Source organism: Coptis chinensis, chromosome 4 (genome assembly GCF_015680905.1).
Source record: "Coptis chinensis isolate HL-2020 chromosome 4, ASM1568090v1, whole genome shotgun sequence".
In the NCBI taxonomy this organism is placed as follows: Eukaryota; Viridiplantae; Streptophyta; class Magnoliopsida; order Ranunculales; family Ranunculaceae; genus Coptis; species Coptis chinensis.
Window position 1 is genome coordinate 10,064,748 of NC_141459.1, and position 21,918 is coordinate 10,086,665.

General features: G+C 34.2%; 1 long non-coding RNA gene, 4 other non-coding genes and 1 pseudogene across 5 annotated transcripts; 5 read left to right on the top strand and 1 right to left on the bottom strand.

Annotated features, from left to right (window-relative positions):
• The first annotated feature begins 82 nt into the window (after positions 1-82).
• Positions 83-1,750, top strand: LOC147501776 (uncharacterized). The gene is made up of 2 exons (XR_015221462.1): positions 83-1,335; positions 1,416-1,750. It is a non-coding gene; the product is annotated as an uncharacterized LOC147501776 (long non-coding RNA).
• Positions 192-256, top strand: LOC147501777 (small nucleolar RNA U49). Its single transcript, XR_015194104.1, has one exon. It is a non-coding gene; the product is annotated as a small nucleolar RNA U49 (small nucleolar RNA).
• On the top strand, positions 436-584 carry LOC147501778 (small nucleolar RNA snoR2/U65). The gene has a single exon (XR_015194102.1). It is a non-coding gene; the product is annotated as a small nucleolar RNA snoR2/U65 (small nucleolar RNA).
• LOC147501779 (small nucleolar RNA snoR77Y) lies at positions 626-717 on the top strand. Its single transcript, XR_015194103.1, has one exon. It is a non-coding gene; the product is annotated as a small nucleolar RNA snoR77Y (small nucleolar RNA).
• LOC147501780 (small nucleolar RNA Z159/U59) lies at positions 771-853 on the top strand. The gene has a single exon (XR_015194085.1). It is a non-coding gene; the product is annotated as a small nucleolar RNA Z159/U59 (small nucleolar RNA).
• An 8,642-nt stretch (positions 1,751-10,392) lies between the features above and the next one.
• Positions 10,393-15,400, bottom strand: LOC147501781 (uncharacterized; annotated as a pseudogene).
• Between the last annotated feature and the right edge of the window lie 6,518 nt (positions 15,401-21,918).

The following is a 21,918-nucleotide window of genomic DNA, read 5'->3' on the forward strand; positions in this document are numbered from 1 at the left end:
CTCCAATTTTGAATTTTCACCTTATGGGCCTTTACTCTTCGGGCCAAGTACATCTACATCTGCCGGACAAAGCAAATCAATTAGGGTTAGGGTTTTCTCTTCTATATAAGACCTCTTTTTTGCCATCTTCATAATTGTCAGTGTTTCTGGTTTATAAGTTTTTGTGTTTAGAGTTGTAGGATTAGTGAAGTACCCAATGAGGAAGCAATCCCATAAGATAGGAAGTGCCGTATGACATTTCAAACACAGTCGATCTCCTTAATTCCCAATTCAACCAAACAACCTGATACTTCGTCTCAATTTTTTTTGTTTCGATTTTTTCAGTTGATGTTTGGGGGCAATTAATTGTTTTTGTTGTGTGTGTGATTTTAAACGGGTCTTCTGAGGGTTTCTATTACTTTATTTTATTTGTTTTGTTTGATTGATTAGAGTAATGGTCTGATGCCACGTCTGCGGTAGCTAAAATTATGCATTGACCGGAGATGCTATGATTAGACCGATATTAAAGTTTTTGCATTTTGATAGGAACCTGTGGATCGAATTTACAGTATTTTTCCATGGAGCCGTTTTATGCGATTACAGTCTTTTTTGTTTTAGTAAGATTGGGTTTTTATGAATTTGTATAAAGCCTGTGATGACAAGTATTTTTGTAAGTTGGAATTACCGACTGAAATTTATGTTATGATTATAATAAACTGGCTGTTTCTGAGGCTTTTGGTTACATTTTTTTTGTTAATAAATTTTAGCATTTTGGGTGGTTATTATGTGAAGTCTCTAATGATGATCAAAACAATACTTTCGTTCTTCCGAGATAATATATGCGGAAACTTTTGGAGACCTGAACTGAAGAGACTTTTTATGCGTAAAACGATTCTTGTTGAAATAGATTATGTTTTCTTTTGATTTCATATCATTGGTTTTATGGCCAACAATGTAGTTTGATTGCGCAATTTTCCGGTGTAGAGTTTCCTAAATTATTTTCTTGTTTTCGTCCCACTGCACTGGTAAGCTCGCCAAGTGCTTTTATTAGAGTTACAACGCGCCGCCAATTCATTTGATTTTTTCTTGAATGTCTTATTGTTGTTATCTAGGATTAAACTTAATCATGTATCTGTCGTTAAGTAGTAGTAGTATGTAACACTTTTCCTTTTAGAGTTGAATGAGGAGAGGGATAGCAGTAACACCTATCCTCCTTGCACATTATAGGCCACTGGCTTCCCATTTATTTTTCTTCTTTTTAAATGTTACATTTTTATCTTTTCCCATCCCATTTGTTGCTCCTTTTTTGCTTCATTTTACAAGGTCAGGCTCATCAGGACTTTCCAGACCATGATGGTAAGTAAGCCTCTAATATACCTAATATATGTAGATTTCGTTCTATCCTTGGTGTTTTTCTCACATGTGACTTTTTCTAGGCTCAGAAGTAAGGGATGGATGCCGGCAATCTAAAGACGTTTCGTCCAACAAGTACTTACTCTAGACCGAAAGATGAGCATTTTTACTTGCACTCCTTGTTTGGTGCCTGATCAAGTAAAACAGTGAGTTCTGCTGGACAGATTGGGTATAGATGTAAAGTACAAGACTGAAAGGGCTATTATGCGACTTGGATCAGACCTGAATAGGATGAAGTTTTATTTAATACTGATGCAGTTTTTTTTTTTTTTTTTTTTTTTTTCGTTGCTAAAGATATATATAAATACTGATGTAGTTGTTGAACAATACAATGGTTATGGGGGTGTTTTCCCAGATAACAAGGGCAATGTGATCAGTGCTTGTTCAGGAAATTAGATTAGGAAATCAGTTATATACCCACGAACTACAGGCAATTGTAGTGGTATTGAAGGCAGGCGCAAAACCGGTTAATAAGTTGATACGCTAGGTAAAAATCTAACATATCTATCGTTATAGACTAAAAGAAAATTTATCTTTCCACACTTCAAACGCAATGGTGTTTTGCAAATCGTCACCACAAAATCGACAACAAACACAAAAACACGATTTACGTAAGTATAACCGAAAGAACTACGGCTCAAGAGTTTGTTACTGTGTGAATGACCATACCATTGAGGCTCCCTGTAAACATGCCTTGTTTGAAACGTGATCTTTGAGTAGGCAAAGTAATAGCAAGTGAGCCACGCTACCAACAAAATGAAAATCACCCATCTCACACTGAAAATTGCGGAGTTGTACAGTATCTTGGACGAAACAATTGGAATCGACAGCAGATTTACTCGAGGGAACATATAACCCACTAGTATTTTCCCAACTTGAGAAGCGTCTGATTGGTTAACAATGAATTTTCATGCCGATGCCATAGAAGTTTGGACGTGAATCTCCTCTACAATCAGTCATCTATAAAAATGATTTGAAAGAAACTGGCCTGACTAATCCAAAACATTCATTCAATAAATTCCCTAATTAGAGAAATATTTATGTAACTTTGAAGATCTCATTAGCTACTACATTAGACAAAAGACGTGGCAAATTTATTGTAGGACAATGCGCCAAGATAAAAATAAAAGTTCCAAAAATAGATATAAACTAATCTACGTTGTGTAAAATAGATAAAATGCATTACATAGATCATTCAGTACTACCAGATAGCTCTCCTGAAATCATACTCCCACCAAATTCTGAACTAGTTTGTGAACTGGTTACTCCTCGAGCTTTCCTAATATGTCTGATCATGAAAGCATCTCTCGGAATTGAAACTGGTGATTTGGGAGAATAAACAATTTTTGGTGAAATGGGACTTCTACTCAAAATCGAAGTGGAGAAAAAGAGACTAAAATGAATAACGTGAAGAACTTGATTAGAAGAACCTTGAAGTCGAATTTTTACCTTTAACTTAAGATTAAACTAAATAAATTATATGCTAAATTGATTAACTAAAAATGAAAAATGAATAACACTCAAGAAAAGAATACTACCAGGCTATTAGTTCTTTGAATATGTTTTTCGTGGATGAGTGAGACCCCTATTTGTAGTATTTAGGCATTGTTTTTAATATGGTAATGAGTTTGATCTAACGACTAAGTATTGATTAAGAAAAATCTAATGGTTTGATATCTTTCTAGATCTATATCCTCGAATAAAATAAATTTGTTCATTGATTCAAGATGTGGGATAAAGGGTGCAATCTTGACAGTTGGTTTTTAGGTTTTTGTAGATGGATTAGGTCAAAAAATCGAACCTTGAACCTCCTCACACAATCTAGGATTTCCAATTTCCAAGCATGACTCCAAAATGGCATATTCTTTAGAATATTTTTAATTTTAACTAGGGATCAAATCAAATCAAACAATTAAATAAGGTTTTTGATAAATGATCAAAAATAAAAATTTAAGTGTCCAATCATGTATATGTTAGTTTTCATTTTATATTTAAATATTCTAATATAATACAATTTGAACTTTTGTAGGTCAAATAACCTAAATATTAAATATGGATGGAAAATGAGTCAAACAAAACAAGTCAAAGAGGAGTTATTTGGAGCTACAACTAAAAGTCAAAGGCAAAAGCGTCGTATTTATCTTCAAAAGTGCAAACCATAATGAGACTCTAAAATAGGATAATTATTGAGTTAGAAGAATCTTAAATCTGATCCTCTAGCCTTAATTAATTCTGCAATCATGAAAAGAGGAGTCCAACAAGAAATGCCATTTTGAAAACTAGACTAACATTTCTCTCATATTTCTTTCTCTCTCCTCTTTCAACTCTGGTGGTAAAACAACAAATAAAAAAATAAAAAAAACTTTATATAATAAATTGAAAACTACATTGACATTTATAAAAATATTTTTAAATTTTATCATAATTTTGAAAGAAACGTAAATGCAATTGTAGTACAAACCCAAAATACTACTAATAATAGCCAATACAAAATAAAATTGAGAAATTTGCTATAATCGAATAAATGAGAACCCCCTGAAAAATCTGCAACACAATTAAAATTTTGTTTAATAATTTATTTATTTATTTTGTATTTGATAGAAATACAAATTAAAAAAAAAAATGGAGAAAAAAAATGGAATGATTTGGAAATAAAATAAAATAAAAATATATTTAGTTAGATTTTAATTAACTAGAGTTAATGATTATTTAAAAATAAGGTGGATAGGTGTTTAGGAGGCTTTTCGCTCCTAAATGTCTAGGATCAAACTTTTTTCTCAAATTGTAAAATAGGGCCATTGAAAACTTTTACATAAAAGCCCGAATTTGATAAAAATTTGTCCCCTTCTAAAATGGTGACAAAAGTTTCTAAAAAGTGAAACTCTATTCTCTCTATTTGGACTTCCATTTTTATCTCAAAATCTCTCCAATTCTCACTCACTCCTCATATCTAAACTCCAATCTCGATCCTCGATCTCTCTCTCTCTCTATTCTTCGTGTGGAGATTTTTTTTGTTGGAATTTACTGATTTACATAAAAGTCACCAAGCAATTATAATTTTTTTATAAAACTTTGTTTTGTAAGGATTTACTAAATAAATGTTTGCAAATCAAAACTTTCCACATTTTCATTTGTTTATATGATACCAAGTGGAGCCAAAATGTACTTTTTCAATTATTAGGGGTATCTCAAATAATTGTATATTGCATGGGTATCTCAAATAGAGTTTTAGAGGGGGTATTTAGGTCAGTGCGAAATACTTCGGGGTATCTAAAATAATTTTGTATTGCATGGTAGTATGGTAGGGTTATTTGGGTCGGGTTTTGGAAATTTTGAACCCGAACCGATAAGAAAATTAGAAACCTGAATCCGAACCGATAAGATATATTGCAAACTGAACTGATCCGAATTGAAAACTATAAAATCAATTAATTTCAGCCACACAATTGATAAAACATATACAAAATTTATTATAAATATTGCTAAAATGTCATATTATCAGTTCGGGTTCATATCGGTTCGATGGAGGCCAAATCCGAAACCAAACTAATATCTTATCAGTTCGGTTTGGTTTCGGGTCGGTGAAAAGGTAAACAAAATTATCAAACCCCAAACTATTTTTTATCGGTTTGGTTCGGATCGGTTATCGGGTTATCGAAACCAGGGCCGGCTCATCCATGTAGCAAAATAAGCAACGACTTAGGGCCTCACAGCTCAAGGGGCTCCCAATATATTCCAGCGGTTCAGTCCAGTCCACTATTGCGGTAAGAGGGAAAAAAAATGTTTTTACATTGGAAACTAAAGGGAAAAAAAATAGTATACAGAGAAACAACAGACCATTCGTTTCCCTCGCCTTCAGCTTCTCCACCGTTTCCCACGCCTTCAATTCTTAAGCAAGAAACATGCATGCCTCCATAACTAATCAACGTTCTTCTTCGCCTCTTTATAAAACCAACAATACACTCTTACCTCTATTATCTTCTTTTTTCCTTCTTTGGTTTTATAATCCCTCATTCTCTCCGACTCTCTATATTCTTTTTTTTCTCTCTATTTGCAATTTTGTGTTAAGTAAATTTATTAAAGTTTCAACTTTCAAGTTTGTGACTTATGAGAATATTTAATTGTTAAATTGTTATCTTCTAAATTATAATTTAATTCCACTCAAACTCATTATTTTCTTTTTTGGATAGTGGATAGTGGTTTTAACATGTATAATTAGACTAGTTGCTTAGCCAAAGTGGTTGCCGTGGTATCGTAGATTGTCTATTTTTTTACGATATACTTCGAACGCGACTTCGGCTAACAATTAAGCTTCATCTCAGGGTGATTGTTTCCATTTAATTTTTTATTTTGGTATGTTATTTGACTATGTGAGGACTTATTGCTTGTTGCTTGTATATTATTTTACTGTTTTGACATGAACCAAAAGTATAAATCCGGTAATAAAAAATGCCGAGAAAAGAGAAAAGTAGATGAGGCAATTGAATTTCAAAGAGGAGCTATTTTAAAATTTATAAAAAACTATAAACAAAATGAAATGGTTAGTTCAATTGATAATTTAGTAAATGAACAACCTAACCAACCAATAGAAGTAGATAATAATGAAAATATAGAACACACTGATATTGATCCTAATGTAAATTTTGTTCATAGTGTTTATGTTCAAGATAACATTGAAGAAAATCAAATTAATGAAAGAAATGATAACTCAACATAAGACTTGCTTGCTAGTATTGATGAGAACCTCAATGAACAATCCAACTCTTTAGTTCAAAATATTTATGACCCTAGACGATGGGGGCAAATTGATACAAAACTAAGAGATCTGTTAGTTAAGAAGGGTCCAATTAGAGTTAATGACGTAGAATTTCCTATTGATATGAAGACAAAATGAAAATTTTCAACTAAATTTTCACCCAAGTAGTGCCAAATGGAGAGAAGTTTGATAGAAATTGGTTAGTATATTCAAAATATGGCAATAAGGTATTTTGTTTGTGTTGCAAGTTATTTAACTCAAGTTGCACCCAATTTCAATTAAACGGTGAAAGGACTGATGATTGACAAAATATTGGTACCAAACTTAAAAAACATGAATTGTCTATTGGTCACATTGATAATCTGACACTTTGGGATGAGTTAAGTGAAAGATTAAACAATAAAACAACAATTGATAAGCATATCCAAGAGCAAATTGATAGGGAAAAGAACATTGGAGTAATGTACTACTAAGAATTATTGCTGTTGTTAAGACAATTTCTAAAAACAATATGACATTTCGTGGAAAGAATGAGAAATTTTATGAAGTTAATATTGGTATGTTTTTTAGCTTAATTGAAATGATTGCAGAGTTTGACCCAATTATACAAGAACATTTTCGGCGTATCAAACATGATAAATTAAAGGTTCATTATTTTAGTCACAATATACAAAATGAATTGATACAATTGTTGGCATATGAAATAAAAAATAAAATTATTCTGAAAATTAAGGAAGCAAAATATTATTCTGTTATACTTGATTGCACTTTTGATATTAGTCACCAAGAACAAATGACTGTCATATTACGTTGTGTAGATGTTTCCTCAAATCTCATAAGAATCGAAGAGTATTTTCTAGACTTTATAAAAGTAGAAGACATGTCGGGTAAAAGACTTTTTAATGAGCTATTATGTGTGTTAGAAGACTATAAATTAGATTTTAACGACATAAGAGGTCAAAGGTATGATAATAGATCAAATATGAAAGGTAAAAGTCAAGGCATCCAAAAAAGATTGTTAGATACAAATCCTAGAGCATTTTACTCTCCATGTGAATGTCATAGTCTTAACTTAGTATTATGTGATATGGCGAATTCTTGTTCAAATGCAATATCTTTTTTTGGAATTTTGCAACGTATTTATTGTTTGTTTTCTTCCTCTACAAAACGATGGGAAATTTTATGTAAGTATTTAACTAAATATATGGTGAAAACTTTGTCACCAACACGTTGAGAAAGTCGAGTTGAGAGTGTTAAAGCATTGATTACTCAAGTGTCAGAAATTAGGGATGCTATACTTGAGCTAGCAAAAATTAACGAGGATCCAAAAACAAATAGTGAAGCCGAAAGTCTAGCATTGCATGATTTAGAAAATTATGAGTTTTTGTTTGGAATGGTTATTTGCCATTGTGAATTTGGTTAGTAAGGATTTACAATCTAAATATATGTCTATTGACATGGCTATAAATAAAATAAAAGGTCTAATGAATTTTTTTTAAAAGTACAGAGAATAAGGATTTGAAAAGGCTAAAATAGCATCCGTAGAGATATTGCACGACAAATGGATATAGAACCAGTATTTTGTGAAAAAATGTGTAATTCGGAGAAAGAGATAATTTGATGAGAATGTTGACAATGAAATAACTCAAACACCTCAAGAGTCATTTATAACTAATTTTTTCTTATATATAATTGATCAAGCGATATCATCTTTTAATAATAGATCTGAACAGTTAAAAAGTTTTGAAGAAACGTCGGATTTTTATTTGTCGCGAAAAAATTGAAATCAATAGATGATGATAGGTTAAAAGAATATTGTATTAATCTTGAAAGTTTTCTAAAACATGGAGAGAGTTGTGATAATGTGATATTGATGGTACATATTTGTTTTTAGAATTAAGACTATTAAGAGAAATTTTAGATACCAAAAATGAATCTGCAATTAAAATACTGAACTATTTAAAAAGAATACAATCTTTTCCAAATGCTTATATAGCTTATAGAATATTGATGACAATATTTGTAACCGTTGCTTTAGCAGAAAAGAGTTTTTCAAAACTAAAGTTAATTAAATCTTACTTAAGATCAACCATGTCACAAGAAAGATTGAGTGGATTAGCTATTTTATCTATAGAAATAGATTTTATAGAAGAATTTAAATACAAAGATTTAATTAGTGATTTTGCAGTTCAAAAAGTAAGAAAAATAAAATTTAATTGAAATTTGTAAAATGTAAAAATTTATTCGTGAAAAAAAAAAACTTTTAAATCCGTCAAAATATTTTGATAATACATTACCGGTCCCAAGCCTGGATAAAAGATGAGGGTTTGCATTCTAAATAAAGCAATAACTGTAGCTCCAAATGGCCTTGAGCCGCCCCTGATTGAAACCCATTGACAGCCCAAGTGCATTGGTTTCTCAAATAGAGTTTTAGAGGGGTATTTGGGTCAGTGCATGGTATCTCAAACACAATAATAGTTGGGAAAAGAGAAAGAGGAGAAAGTCCAAAATCTATCCAGTATGGTAAAAGAGACACACAGAGAAACGTCACTAACAAAGTAGCAACTAAGCCCTAAAAAAGGAAGTAATCTGCATCTACCCTCTCTCTCCTCCCTCCAGTCCAGCTCACTACTCATAATAACACGGGACTGCAGTTTCCAGTACTCCCCCATTTTGGCATGATGGCCTTCTTCTAACATATAAAAAACACTCAAATCCTCCTCATAGATCCTCTTCTGCTTTTATATTATTTAGTTAGTTTTCTGGTTGCTACTCCTGCTACTGCCTGTTGCTATAGTGAAGTTTTTTCTAGTCCACCGAAATACTAGAGTAAAAGGATGGATCATTCTACTAGGCCTGGATGGACAGCAGTGATCTAGTAGTCTAGGTAAGTAAGGCTGTTATCACTTATCATGCATGTGTAGTAGTGATCCTTGTTTCCTTTTTTCGGCAATATTTTCAATTTTTGTTTCCTTTTTTGAGTAACCAAATCCAACCCCCTTGTTTTTTATTTGTTACTTTTTATAAACACTAGGGGGGAGTACTAGTGTCTAGTAGTCAGAACAATTTAGAAACCCTTAAATTTCATCTTCTTTAAAAAACCTAACTTTCTTCTATTTCTCTTTCTTTCTTTTTTCAGAGCAGCAGCAAGCAGTACAAGGGAAGGAAAAAAGAAAAGAAAAAGGCAGAGTCTTTGTAGAAACAATGAAATTTAGACAACAACGATGATAATTGAACAACGAAAAAGAAATCACAACTTTAATTGAGATAGAGATAAAAAGAACCTTTAAGAGATGCAAATCGACTGAAACTGTAGAAAGGAGGAACCACTAGAACTGGGGTACCAGTGTATTTCAGCTGCGGTAGAGAAAGAGATGTTTTTCAGCTATGAATCAAGCCTTCTTTGCTGCACTCAACAGCCTACGAACTTTGTTGGGTTTTTCGAAGGGTTTTTCAAAGGTTTGGGTTTCTAATAACGCAAGTGGTCCGCACACAACAGCTGTTAGATTTTCTTAAAATAGATCTAGGCCATCCTTTGTTTATAATTAGTGCTAAAAAAAACCTTAGCTTATTATATAGATAATAATATAAAGAGATAAAATAGGTATTTAAAAAAAATAAGGGTTACTAAAATTGAAATAGTCGGTTTGTAAATAAAAAACAGTTTCCTTTAGAGTTATTTCCTCCCCCTATATAAAACATCCTAAAGCACCCGTCCATTATGGAATGAAATTGATAGGTAAGTTTTTTAGGCCTTATAAGGAAAAGGTAGAAGAAGAAGAAGGAGACTCCACTTATTGGTTTAGAGAGTAGAGTGACAAAAAGCGCCCAAAGATCATGCATGGTTTTGTTCATGTAGCAAAAATCTATCTTTGTTGGTTCAGTACTCATCCTTTACATTAGTCTAAAGAGGAGGAGGGGAGGGGGGGGGAGATGTGCGTTATAAGCTCGATCGAGATAAGGGAGGGTTAAAGTGTTAAACTAAGAGTTGTAACCTAACTTACCATCCTGGATTTTATTTCCAGCGAGAACGTTTGCATCCGGGAATGAAAGGTTGAGTACTATCACACGTATTGAACACATTGACTGGTAGAGCATGTGCTCTGAGAAAGTCATAAAAATGATAGAGAAACAAACAAAACGTGAATGCTCGCTGCAATAATAAGAGAGATGCCAGAACATCCATAAACATCCGCTTCTGACCAACTTACGTCACATAAAATATGATGCCAAAGGTACTACAATCACTTCAGATAAGTAGAAGAAACCTAAAGAAGCAGATAAGTTAGGAGTGAAGTTGTGACTTCCAAACTCCTTGGACCGTACCTCGAAGTACAGGTGGAATCAATCCTGAGTGAGTAAAGCCTAGTGTTATCCAACAAAACAAAAACAAAGATCCATAGAGCAGTATTATACGGTCTTAGTAGTAAAAGAACTATCAGTATGCATACCCATATAGCAGAGCTCGGAGTTTGCTCTTCAGACAATCATATATGAATATATGGTTGTCAAAAAATATTAACACCTGCAGAGTCGGTCTATCCTTTGTCGGAAAGAGTATGCTAAGCAGCAAGTACTATAAAGACGGCAGCCGTCTTTATGACAAAGTTGGTGGAAGGAGTTTGAAATATACTTGTGACAGCCAGCACAACCTGTGATTGAGTTACATCCCTCATTTTTTTCTTGATGTTAACTTTTGGTCTCCTCCTTTCATAAAATTTCTGCATAATTATCTTATCATGTGCTGATTCTATAGCATCGACACTGGACTTGTGTCTTGCATATTTGTTAATCAAAAAGTTTTTTGCTGCTTGTATTTCCTCCTAAAAGCTTCACCGCTGATTCCAAGCATTTTGTATGGGTCTCTTATATTGATTATGGGGAAAATATCTGTACAAAGAAGAAGAGTCAGATGCAACAATCTAATACAAATTGGATATTTTATTGCATTGATGCACAATCTAAGAGTGTGAGTCTAATTGCAAGGACACAATAATTGTCAATTTATCACCATAGTTTAATTTAGGTAAGTATTCCACTCCTTCATTTTCTTAATGTTAGGCTAAGTCCAATGGTGCGGCAAAACACCAAATTTAACGTAAAATGTGATCCAATGGTACGTTAAAAAGTTATACCACCAACGCTATCTTTATAAATTTCTCTATTTTTGCAGTCAATTTTAACGTTATAGCGTATGCTCTGTACGCCATTGCCAATGGCGGGCAATCAAAAAAATCCAAATTAGTCTTGCACGCCGTAGCCAGTGGCGGGTAGGAATGTGAATTAATTCAAATAATAACTTACACGCCACTCACAATGGCGTACAGAATTCAATTATGATTTTCCACCCGCCACTCCCAATGGCGGTTAGAATTGATTTTTTTTTTTTTTAATAACTTAATTTATGCAATTACCATTCTATCCTACCCTTTTAATTTTTTTTGATTTAGTTGTATTTCTTTGTTATAATTTCAATTTTAAGATTAAATTTATTCCGATTTGCAACAACTTAATTAATTATTTAAATAAAACATTTATTGAAAATAAAAAAAAACAAATTAAAAGGAAATACATTAAAATACATCAAATCGTCTGAAAACATTTAAAATTCTTAATCAATCGCTTTCTCCGTATTCTTCAAAGTGCAAATTTCTTGAATGAGTCCGTGAATTGCGAAGAGTTTGATCTTTCAAAATTTGTTTCTTTGCGTTTTTGTACCATTCTTTTCCTTGAGGTGTCATAGTCGATGTATTTGTGCTCATGATCTCCTTTTCCCATGCCAATGTCTCACGGAATTTTTTTTTTTTTTTAAGTTTAATCCTTGAAGGATTAAACGCTTCACTTTCATAGAATTTTTTCCCACGGTCAGTTGCTGCCTCAATGGCCTCCATCGCCCGTTGAGATTGTCGCGTTAATTCTTTGAGAGAAGTTTCATTTTGACTATCAACTTTTTTTTTTGTTTTGATTTGTCTCTTCCACAATCCGGTCTTTTTGATGAACCATGTCTTTGCATTTCAGAATCAGGTGTTCCCCCCATGCCATCTTGTTCGTTTAATGAAGCTGGAGACCCGTTATGAAAATTAGTTTGAGAGAAACCAGGTGTAGTTGGAATTGAATGGCGCGCCCATTTTTCGTAGTCTTTCCAAATAAACCACGCATGATCAAATTTGAAGGGTTTATTATCTGAAGACCTAGTGACATACAACTTCTTTGCTTGCTCCATCTGTAAAAGAAGAAAAAAAATAGTTTGAGTTTAATCAATTATATTCTAATTATATTATATATAAATATATATATATATATATATATATATCTTACAATGTCCATTTCGTTAGTTCCTGATCTGTTCATATCCTCGACTTGATTCAAACATCCACAAAATAAAGTAACTGCTTTATTTATAAGTTGCCAACGACTTGTAACACTTCTCATAGTTCGTGCCTCTGTAAAACCACGTATCATCCTCTGATTCTCAAATTGTTCTTTAATTTTATCCCACAATATGTTGCCCTTTTGATTGATTTGTTCCGGTAATTGGATCAATTAAATTATCCAACCATGCTTGGCATAATACTGTGTCTTCATCAATGCTAAATGATGATCCTCTGCTTGACATTGTTACTGAAAGAGTGAAAGAGAGAGAGATAAAGACAGTATTATTGATAATACAAAAATAAAATATTACCGATGTTTGCGGAATGTGACTTTCGAGAGAAAAAGACATTCTTTTTATAGGGTCGATTGAATTATTGAATTTTACTTTCTTGTGGTGCATGCGCTATTGATTAAGGTCATTGGGTTGTGGGCAAGATTGTAATGAATTATGTAAGAAATTATTGGGGTGTGTGCAAGATAAAGAATTGTGGGCAAGATTGAAAATGAATCATGCATGCATGGAATCTATTTATTGGGGTGTGTGCAAGATAAAAAATTATGTAAGAAATGCATGTAATCTATCTAGAGTACTAGAGTGCGATGTTGCATGTGTACTCTCCCTCGCCCTCCACCAAAGATATATAACATAACTCTTCGCAAGAAATTAAACCAATTTGCTATCTCACATAATTTTTAATATTTTCAATTTTTATTCTATAATTTATTTACTAGCAAAATGAATTCTGATAGTGATAATGATTATGATTTTGATTCCCAGAGAAGACGACGTATTAAAAGACACTTCATGCATGAACAAGAAGTGTTGACAGCAGCTGCACTCGCACCACTCAATTTCATAATGCAACAATCACACAACATAATCAATATGATTTTAAACATATTCAACCAATACAAAAACATATATAAATTAAGTTACTCACAATGAAATACTAATAGAAACCATAACTGCTACTTCCTTCTCCCTGTGAGCTCGAGTAACGCATGGATTGATCAGTTGATTCACCCGCAAAATGAGGGACATATACATCCTCCCTTGAGATAGATGGCCGAGTCTGAACTTGTGGGGGGGTCATCTGAGGCGCAACTACTTCAGAGTATTCAGAATATGAAATGTCATGACTATTCAATTCTTGACGAGCGTATTCCAATATATCATCCTTACTAGACTGCAACCCACTATTCATTTTGCAAATAAAACTAGCCATAGAAGCCGTGGCATGCATATAGTCCTCTAACATCGTCTTCAACTGTGCCTAAATTTATACCATAATTAAATAAATTAAATGTTGATACAAAAAATAAAATAAAATAAACTATTTAATTTACTTACTGGTGTCAAGTTGGCATCAATAGGGAGATATGACACCAAATCTTTGTCAATTGGTGGAACACGTAAATTAAAGATTTCACCATTACGACAAGTAATAGGGATAACCCAATTGGCTTCAGGAGTAACAACTGCCTCAACTTGTGACAATGGAGGATATGATGAATAAAATTTGGACTAAATCAAAACCCAATTCTTTCTTCACGATTAAGGGTTGCCCCCATCAGCTGTGAGATACCTACATCCTCTTTAAGACCAGATGCACCAACAAAGTCCACATTCACGCCTCTATAAGTTGGGGGTAGAAGCATCCCCACTGAGACACGAGCCCAATAGTCAGTGTATCATTGGAGCATTGGAGAAATGCTCACTAACCTGTCTAATCAAGGCATCAACAGAAATGCCGCCACTGTTGTACCATTGGAGCAATATATCGGTCGGCATCCGTTAAGATTCATATCTTGCGAAGGGGATCACAAAGGAACTCAAGGAACGCCAAATGACTTGGCGGCATAACGCTCTCCTAAATACCAGACATTTACTAACGATCCAAACAAGATGCATCGCCGACTAGTCAACTCTAATGCTTTCCGAACATATGGATGATTTATGCGTATGCATGTGGAATCTACCCATGGTAGCCATACAATAGAACTCCGAGTCACGAGACTCTATCTGCTGTCGCTAGACTTAGATTACAATGGCTTCACCCTTGACCTTATGACGTGACGGTAAGTTGGACCCCATTATTTATAGCGGGAAATTGGTTGGGCTCTTCAAGTATCCTAACATGCATACCATTTCAAAAATAGGAATAATACCAAGATCTTGAACAAAACAAATATATTAGCACATAACTAACTAATCAAATCCATTTAAAAATAAATAACTTTAACTACCTCAATGACTTGCCACATCCCCACCACGGCTTTACTACCATTGCCAATGCCAAAACGACATACCAAGTCCAAAGACATAATCAAATCATTATGCAAAGCTCCTCCCGATCATAACTACCGATCTCATCTATCCTCAATGAGACTAGCTAGATATCCCAAACGAACCTTGCTATGGAAATTTGCTAACAATACATTTCCAATAACATACAACATGAAAGCACTAAACCCTATTTCTCTTTCATTAATATCATCTTGCACCGCATAAGTTAAGATACATCTCTAAATGACTTCGGTTTGATGTCGCCACTATAAATCTCATCCTCCTAATCAAATCCATTAAAAAGGTAAATATTTGACAGACCTCATCAAATAACTCATATTTTGAATCAAAAGCTACAATCTTTCCTTCTCCAACACGCAACCCCCCGTAAGCATTGAGAAATCAAGGGGCATAAAAGCCTATCTCACCACATGGAAAATGAAATGTGTGGGTAGAGTCCCACCATCTCTCTACAATTGCTTCAACTAACCGCCTCTATCGGACTTTTCAATATCAATTTGAGCAAAGACGTCAAAACCAACATTCCAAGCATCAATTGAAATTCTCCAAAGTTCACTTGGCTCAACCATTCCATAACAAAATAAAAGTCCCTTACTTACCGACTTTTCTTTTCGTTCCACCACCTTCACGAAGAGTAAAGGATATGTGTGTACTTTCCTCTCTACAACAACACGTTGATAAGAACTAGGATCAAACTCAGAATAAGAAGTCCCTACACGCATTTGGTGTCCCTCGACTTTTTTGACTCTTCCGGATTTGGGGCATTTGGTGTCCCCGAATTTATTTTTGACTTTGTACCCTTACCTCTGAATTTGTGTAAAATGCCTTTGTTTGACATTGTAACCCGTGAGAAATAAATTAACACTAAAATTAAACATAATTTATAATATGAAACTAAATAAATTGGTCTTGCATTACGACAAATAAAATTAAGTGCAAGTTATAATATGACACAAAACTAGATGATATGGCATTACGACAAATAAAATTAAGTGTCACATTTTCTTTCTAATCGATGGTATGACACAAAACTAGACCACACTATAGTATTCTCACGATATCAACACATAATCGTATTCTTTGAGACTTAGACAATGTGTTTCTAACCTTGGCTTCAAATGAAGGAGCAACTTCGCTAATATGTATTGAGAATCCAAGTCAAACCGCTTGAAGAACTGGGTTTGCGGGGAAGTTATTAGTGACTAAATTGTCCCACAAAAACTTGTAGCACATCAATTGAAACCTACCATGGTTTTATAACACATCATTATAAATTAACGAAAATCTAACCAAATTATAAAAAGCATAATTGTGGTAATATCTATAAGAAAGTGAAATTATAAAAGCAGAATTGAGAGAACAACATCAAAGTGAAATATTGATAAATAACAATTGAAGCTCTTAGGATTGAACATTTCCAGCTATCACATAAAGATGACTGATTGTACATACTATAACACTTAGATTCCTATAAGATTGTAATTGAATACCTTCCCATCCCACACAATTTCCAAAAAAGCCAATACTATTAACTAACAATAAAAATATCACAAACTAATAAAGTCTTGCAATAAAAAAACATTCCCCGTAACCACCTTTTCAATCATCCTTCATCATCCAACAAGACATTGTGACTAGTGTGCATTTGGAATTATATTGCATAAAAAATTTACTGCATTTTCATAACATAGGGTATAAAATCGAGATTTATACTGCAAAGAATAACAAAGTTTCACCACTATAACACATCACATAGAATCATTTTTTGCCAACACTTGATTATGAATGGTTAAGTACAATGTGACTAGCTCGAATCATCCCAGTAGTAAAATAGGTATACATATGATATTATACCCTACCCTTTACAGTGTGAAACCAAACACCATCAACAGAGATACAGAAATGAGTACTTACCATTTCTCTCATTAGGAGGTTCAAAGCAAAGCAAAGAGAGAGACGAAAAAGTTTTGAGAGGCCAGACTCCCATTTCGGCTAAGTCTATAAGAATCAATCCAATGCAAATACTTTGGCTATGTTTCAACTGCATTGAAGAAAGTCCTTACAATTAACCATGTTACTTGAAAAGATTGAACTGCGAACCCATTCTTTTAAATTTTACTGGTTTATTTTGAAAAGTTATTTGTGAAACCTTATGCTTGAATTGGTAACTTGACGTTTCTGAAGAGTGAAATTGTTTTTTAACTTGGAGAAAACCATCAAGTTAGCTTTAGCTTTATGCTTTCTGACGTTTCTGAAGAGTGAGGGAAAAAAAGTTTCACGCATTCAGAGGAGAAAACCATCTCAACATTATAATTCCACCATATTTCGTTGAGTGAGGGACACCATTTTATCAATTTCATTCCACCATGTTTTGTTGAGTGAAGGATAGTAGGAACCACCATATTTTGTTCCTTGAGGCTAGATGGTACCTTGATTTTAACAGATATGATGAAAAGAAAAAGAGGCTTCAGATGAAATTATACAAACAATTTACTATAGTCTCCATTAACGGGGTCAATAGAATCTAACAACTTCATTATACAGGACCAATAAAATCTATAAACAATTTCAGCATACTCACACACTAAGTCTATGCATTACCAAACTACAAAAAAGAGCACGGGTGGGTCCATGCATTAATATTCAAGAATCAAGATTCATATGAATAATGCCCCATAACTTACCAGATTTCTACTACCCTAGTTGATCCTCTTGCGCGCACATTGGGTAATCTGAAGGTAATAGGGCAACAATTTAGGTAGGTAAAACTACCAATATAAGCACAAGTAGGTTTTGAGTCCATTCTTAACCTAAAGCATAGGAAATTAAAGCATCTGGGTATCTCAACTAAGATATTGAATCACGATAGAGTGTTACTAAATGTACATACTGTTCTGCACCCTTCACATGAACTAGCTGTTCAAATATGATTTTGTCTCATGCAAGCGGCCTTCTTAAGAGGCAAACAATACTAAGAGTATTTGTATCTTCATTATCAAGACAAAAATTATAAAGAACAAGTTACTAGTGAGAACTTATCATTATCTCATCAACTAGAGCAAAAATCAGTGCAATCACCAACAAGGATTTTAGAATTTCGATACGTAACACATATCCCAGATTTACATATACCAACTCAAGGTGCTTAGATCAAGTCATGCCGACCGAAACTTTGTGTGAACCAACATTGATAACATAGATAAAGAGGGAAAAACTTAGAAGTAAATAAGTAGAAGAATAGCAAGGAAAAAATTTCAGTAGCAAATAAGTACCTTTTTTTTTTTTTTCCAAATGGCACTCCTGACACGGCGCAAAACCCACCGTTTGAGTGTTTCAGTGTCCTTCGAGAAAAAAAAGGGGGGTATAATGTGAAATGTAAAGAAAGAACTGATCGAGTTCACAAGATAGTCTAGGGGTGTGCAAAAAACCGAACAAACCGACTAACCCGACCGAACCGAACCAAACCGACCCGAGCAGTTTTGGTCGGTTATTTGTGCATAACTGGTTTAGTTCGGTTTGGAAATATGTAAAACCGACCCCCTCGGTTCGGTCCTCGGTTAAAAACAATTAAAAATCGAGATAACCGACCCGAACTGGAATTTTAATTAGGTTAATTATGAACTTTCTATTTATGACCATTAGATGTAACATTTGTTCTTGAACCGTTGGATCTAGTCTAGTATAAAAGAAAACTTAACTTAATGTAATTCATTATTTTTTACCCTACCTCCTCTTCCTCTCTCTTTCACCAAGCTTGCCACTTCTCCAAACATCACCAGATCACCAACTTCTAATCTCCCCACTACAATCCAACTCTGATCTCTCCTCTTTCTATCTTCTTAAATTTTCTTTGAGTGGTTATAAATAAAAAAAATGAAGAAATTTATAGTTGAAGAGTGTGTAGTCTTTGAAGATTCGATGATTTAAGGTCAAATCTAGATGGGAATTACATGTATTAGGGCATCACCAATGCAGGCCCTATAATCCAGGCCCACATCATTTTTTTAAAGGGCCACGTTGGATTAATCAGGTCCATTTGAAGGAGCTTAAAACTCTAAAAAAAGATGGTTCCAACGCTAAAACTAAAGACCTTCCAAAACCCACGCGAAATTCATTCTCGTTAGCAAAAACTCATCTCTTTTTCTAAAACATATCTCAGAAAAACTGAAATAGCTCAATTGTGGTGGGAACTCTCATCTAGAAGTTCCATTGTTGGTCTCTCTTTCACTAAAGTAGCTCAAACTTCTGTAAGCACTTCTTCTTCTCTCCCTCTTCACATATATTCATTTATATTTGTGTTTACTTTGGGATGAAGTGGTTTCGATTTGGGTACTAGAATCAATATGGACATTTTAGTTATTGTATCATATTGAATGTGAAATTTGTTCCTGTTGTTGTTGGTACGATCATCTTTTAATTTGAGTAGTTCCATATCAAGTTAATGCATATGTTGTTTTGATTCAAGATTATTGTTAGTGTTTGCGATTTTGTTTGTTTATTTAGTTTGTGGTATTTGTGTTTAAAGTTACGTTATTGCAATGAGAATATACTGTGAACTCTAGTTGTGAACTGGAATCACTAGGCTTAAAGAATGTTGTTGTGTGGAATGTCGTAATTTACTGGCAAAATTCAATATCTTGCTTTTGTTGGTTATGAACTATTATGTGCTATTATGATTTCTATACTTATTTCTTTCTTATCCATTTGCATTTTATGTCGTGTGTTTTGCATAGCAAGTGATTGAGTCCAGACACATTCTCATGGCACTTTACCATGGTTCCTCTTCTCTCTCTCTTATTTCTTCCGACTCTTCCTCGGATGATGAGTTTGATGAGTATCAAAATATTCTCAAACAAGTTGCAGTTTCAGTGGTGCCGCTCCTACATCATCATATAAGAACCAATGCGTGCTTCATGGAGATGCAAAACCAGAAGGGTAAACATGGTGGGTCTACTTTTGGGAGGATTTATAAACGTCGTGCAAGGGTTTCTCTCCGCTTATCAATTGGAGCAGACTACTTTGTTGAGAATTCAACATATTTGGATGCTGATTTTTAAGTAGTTGTTATCGAATGAGCAAAAAGCTTTTTCTTCGCATACTTGCTGATGTTGAAAAGCGAGACCAATATTTTGTTAAAAAAAATGATGCTATAGGACGACCGGGCCTAACATCGAAGATCAAGGTGAGTACGTGTATTATCAATTAGTTGGTTGTGTTTCTTTGTATGTTTTTCCACTCTTCGGTGCACCGACTCAAGTGATTTGTTTAATATATCTCACTTTATCTCTGTATTTCATTTTTTTTCACTCGTGTAAAATTAGGTGACAGCCGCTATCCGAATGCTTGCTTTTGGAAGTCCAATAAATCATATAGATGAACAATTCAAAATTGGACAGAGTACTATCTTGGAGAGCCTTAAGTGATTTTGCTCAACTGTAATTGAGCTCTATGCAGAAGAATATATGAGAGCACCAACAGAAGCTGATGTTCAATGCCTACTAAAAGAAGGGGAGGAGAGGGGATTTCCTAGAATGCTTGGCAGTTTGGACTGTATGCATTGGACATGGCGTGCTTGTCCAACTGCTTGGCATGGTACCCACGTCGGTCACAAGCAAGAAGCTACTGTGATATTAGAGGTAGTAGCTTCCAAAGATTTATGGATATGGCACGCCTTTTTTGGCATGCCTGGATCTCATAATGATATTAATGTCTTGGACCGTTCTCCACTTTTCAATGATGTTATCAATGGGAGAGCTCCTGCTTGCAACTTTGTGTTGAATGGTCATGTGTATCACATGGGATATTACCTATCAGACGGTATATATCCTGAATATGCAACCTTGATCCAAAGCATATCTCAACCAGTTGGGAATAAACGAAAATATTTTGCAAGAAAGCAAGAGGCTATTCGAAAGGATGTCGAGCGAGCTTTCGGGGTGCTTCAATCTCGTTGGGCAATTATCAGAAATCCAGTGCGCTTATGGAGTAAAGAAGACCTGGATTTGATCATGAAAACTTGCATTATCTTGCATAATATGATCATAGAAGATCAACGTGAATCAAATATGAGGTTTGCTATGGACCCACGCGAGTACACTAATCTCAATCAACTTGAGGGCTTTGGGCAAAACCGAGAGCTTGTTTTGGGTCGATTCTTATCACGTCTGCAACAAATTCACGACAAGGCAACACATGAACAATTAAAGAACGACCTTATTGAACATCTATGGCAGAGGAGGGGTGACATTTCTGACGATGATGATGAGGAGGATATTTGATTGCAAAGGGATGGAGTTGGATGATGCTACCACTGTAAGTAAATTTCATTTTGTTGTGTTTTTATTTTTTCTGGTGGACTGTGGTAGTAATACTTGCTTTATTTTGAGCTACAGGGAATGGGAACATGATCAAGCTTTAAAGTTTTGAGCACCTTACCAAGTAAATTCTCTGCAATGTAGTGGTGTAGAAAATACCCGAGTACCTTACCAAAAGGGGCATTCTTCCTGAAATTCTATTTAAAAAATATCAAACACTCCTGAACTCCATGCATGAGACAAGGCAGAAAATTACCACGCTAAAAGATATGAGTAATAAAATCCTCAACTACTACTACATAGATGTCAGAGTAATTTAGAAGCTGCATTCATCTCATACTAGTTCAGTTATGAGATACATTTCCCAAGGAAAATAAACATACAATCATAATTGATTCGATAGTAAGAACACAAAACTGCCCAAGGAAAACAAAGAATATACTCTAATTTTCCCCACCACTGCTACTTCCCCCTCCCATGCTAGACTCTTTCCACCTCTGAAGAATTTTAGCTTGTTGAAGTTGGTACCATTCTCGCTGCGCTGAAGTCATGCCATCCAACTTGGTGTCCATAATCATCTTTTCATTCATTAGCCGAATGTGAAGCATTTTTTCTCTCTTCAATTGCAAATTTTCCATTTGCATTTTTTCCGATCTTTCAAGTCTTTCATCAAGTGAAGATGTGAAACTTTTCATTATTGCATTAGATTCCGATAGGTTTCGATTTGTGTCGGCATGTTTCTTCCTTCGATCTTTCTCCGCTTTACATCCGAT